This window comes from Elephantulus edwardii, unplaced genomic scaffold (genome assembly GCF_000299155.1).
Source record: "Elephantulus edwardii isolate Elephantulus edwardi_28Jun2011 unplaced genomic scaffold, EleEdw1.0 scaffold00010, whole genome shotgun sequence".
Taxonomy (NCBI): domain Eukaryota; kingdom Metazoa; phylum Chordata; class Mammalia; order Macroscelidea; family Macroscelididae; genus Elephantulus; species Elephantulus edwardii.
The window spans coordinates 19,377,285-19,380,848 of record NW_006399760.1 but is presented as its reverse complement, the minus strand read 5'-3'; the positions used below and the strand labels follow the sequence as shown (position 1 = coordinate 19,380,848).

General features: G+C 52.5%; 1 pseudogene; it reads left to right on the top strand.

Moving 5' to 3' along the window:
• The first annotated feature begins 79 nt into the window (after positions 1–79).
• LOC102846169 lies at positions 80–1,269 on the top strand (annotated as a pseudogene).
• The last annotated feature ends 2,295 nt before the right edge of the window (positions 1,270–3,564 follow it).

Here is a 3,564-nt window from a genome sequence, read left to right as displayed (position 1 = left end):
GCTGCGGAGCCGAGCGCCCTCGGACGCGGCGCGAGGCCAGAGAATAAGCCCGATGAGCCAGGGCTGAGCCGCCACCACCATGTCCGTGGCCTTCGCGTCCACCCAGCCGCGAGGCAAAGGCGAGGTCACGCAGCAGACCATCCAGAAGATGCTGGATGAGAACCACAGGACTACCAGAGCAAGGGCAAGACGGCCGAGTGCACTCAATACCAGCAGATCTTGCATGGCAACCTGGTGTACCTGGCCACGATCGCCAACTCCAATCAGAACATGCAGTCCCTGCTGCCCGCCCCACCCACGCAGAACATGAACCTGGGCCCAGGAGGGCTGGCACAGAGCGGCTCCGGCCAGGGCCTGCACTCCCAGAGTGGCCTTGGGGACAGCATCGGTGCAGGACTGCCCCCCACCTCCTTCATGCAAGGCCAGATTGGCAACGGTCCGAACCATGGGTCCCTGCAGCCGACAGCACAGAGCACACTGCCCACTACCTCCATGAGCATGTCCAGCGGCAGCCACAGCTCAGGGCCTGGATACAGCCATGTGGGGCCCACCTCACAGAGCGTACCACTGCAGGGCCAGGGCACCATTGGCAACTACGTGTCTCGGACCAACATCAACATGCAGTCCAACCCAGTGTCCATGATGCACCAGCAGGCAGCCTCGTCCCACTACAACTCGGCACAGGGCGGAAGCCAGCACTACCAGGGCCAGTCCTCCATCGCCATGATGGGCCAGGGGGTCCAGGGCAGTGGCCTGATGGGTCAGCGGCCCATGGCACCATACCGGGTCTCCCAGCAAGGCTCGTCACAACAGTACATGGGACAGGACAAGTACTACAGCGAGCAGTACGGCCACGGCCAGGCCGCCGCCGAGTCCATGAGCCAGCAGTACTATCCCGACGGCCACAGCGACTACGCCTACCAGCAGTCATCCTACACAGACCAGAGCTATGAGCGGTCATTCGAGGAGCCGGCCCAACACTACTACGAGGGTGGGAACCCACAGTACAGCCAGCAGCAGGCCGGTTACCAGCAGGGCACGGCCCAGCCACAGACCTACTCCCAGCAGCAGTACCCCAACCAGCAGAGCTACACTGGGCAACAGCAGGGCTATGGGCCCGCCCAGGGCACACCTTCCCAGTACTCCAGTTACCAGGAGGGACAAGGCCAGCAGTACGGAAGCTACCGGTCGTCTCAGACGGGCCCGTCAGCACAGCCACAGAGGCCATATGGTTACGAGCAGGGCCAGTATGGGAACTACCAGCAGTAAAGGACTCAAGTGCCCATCAAGGAAGCAGATGAGCTGGCGGCAGTTCTGAGCTGTGACCTGTGGGTGCCCCCTCCGTCTGACGCAGCATCTGTGTGAAGAGCACCTTACCTGCTGGATACCACACCCAGCGTGCACCCTGGTGCAGGTTGTGCCGGGATGTGGGACCCTCAGTACAGTGTACAGTGTGTGGACACAGAGTGCTCGTGCCTTTGCTGTCCCCCTCCCTCCACGGCCTAGCTAGCTGTCCTCGGTGCTCTGCCTGGTGACAGAAAGGCTGAGTGTCCATGTAGCTGACGCAGGGTGTGAACTCTGCTCACCCGGCTGACCCCTCTACTGGATGCTTCAGTTGTAAAGGAGCCCCCCTGTGCCATGGAGGGGGTACCTCTCTTTCAGGACAGTCGCTGTCCCACGGGCACTTCATGAACACGCATCGCTGTTGGAGAGTCATGAACGGTCATCTCTGGAGCTTGTTAGCTGCATCCCACACTGATTCCATTTTCTCGAGAGCTCACGCTTTTTCTGGAAAGTAAAAAGGGATCAATGACATACCATCAACATGAATCCAAATGCCGACGTTTGGTGAATGAAAGCCCAGAAGCATGGACTGACCACCAGGAAGCTGTTCCCTGGCCAGCGGGGCGTCAGGAGCCACTCCCGCTCTGGTCCTTCTGTGTCATGGTCACTGCTGGGATGCCAGTATTATAACCATTTCTAAATCCAGAGAAATCTTCATATTCACAGCCAAGTGTCAAGCTGTTGGCAAGTTGTTTATACAGTTTCTTCAGGACCTACGTGTTCAGATCTGCAAGTGAGCACTCCTTTTTCAAGGTGGTGAAGCATGCATTTTGTCTTTAAAAAGGAGCCACGAGAACTAGAATTTCCCTGGTGAAAAGCAGGGCTTGTGTGGAGACCGTGAGCAAGTTTTATGTTCCGTGGTCCTTACAGGAGGCTGTGGTCATAAGACACCCACGACGTCCACTAGGGTGTAGAGCAAATATGCGATCGCCTTCACTTAGATGTAACATCTGTGTTGTCTTTGAATCCTTTTAAAATATAAGCGCTTCATATAGACATTAAGATGTTTCCAAGAACTAACTTACCCAGAGAATGAAGGGGGGATATCGACTCCGGGGCCTGTCAGGCCTGCCGAAGAGAACACCTTTCCACTACAGGCTTTATTTATGACTGGAAAGTACCTCTCAGTCCAGAGCCAGTGTGGTGCTTGGTAGTTTGCGAGAGAGGTCTATGAAGATCTTCAGGTAGCCCTGGCGGGACACTGGGGCACAGGAGCAGTGACCGTTCCAGTCACTCATGGAGAGCAGGCTGACAGAGGCTCACCTTGCCCGAGCACCACTCGGTTGTGTTCTGAAACGTACTCCTCATGTCCAAGGATGGGAGTGTGCATTTGGTTGGTACATGGGTTTATAAAACCCTTCATACTGGCAAGGGCTTGAAATAGATCCTTATTGAATCTGTGGAAATGAGTTCTAATTATTGAAAGATGAAGACATTAACAGTACCAGTTAGGGAGCCCTCTCCCTTGATACTGTCCTTTTCTCCCTGAAAACTTCCCCCTATAAATAATGTGCAGATGTAACCGGAGACTGGCTTTTCCCATTGAAAATGTTCAATCATCTAGATAACTGGGGAGAGATGCCCTTTCTTCTTCTTCTGTGCCAGTTTGGAAATCTACTTTTAGTGTGGGTTTTTTGTTTTGTTTTTTTGTTTGTTTGTTTTTTGTTTTTTTACCAAGTGCAACAGTAATTAATACGTTTTGGAAAAGAAAAAAGAATAACTTAAAAAAAAAACCACAAACGAACTATCCCAAAACTTCCATGTGAAATGTCTTACATTAAGAATTTCTTGAAAGTTGTATATATATTTTTTAAAAAGCACTTTTCAAAATAGTGTGTACATTTGTTTCCTAATTTATACATGATTTTTTTGTGTTAATATATTTAATGATTGTTATTTAATGTGTTGTCTGTTTTTATGTACTATTGTATCATGGGGACAAAGTGACGTCAGTTCTTTTTTGTTCCCTGTGTTGTCGTCTCTGTAATATGAATGTTTGAAAACAGCTTGGGCTGACGTGACTCATCTGTGCCCGGTGGGGGGTGCTTGGTTTTTTATGACTGGAGAAGGCCAGCAGACGGCAGAGGGAGACCAGGAAGCTCCAGTCCATGCTGCCTCCTCTAGCGAGCTCTCGGGGCTTAGTAAGTGTAAGGAATTGTGCTGCGAGTGCTGAGATACGCAGTTTGAATCCACCAGCTGCTCTGCAGGAGACAGCTGGAC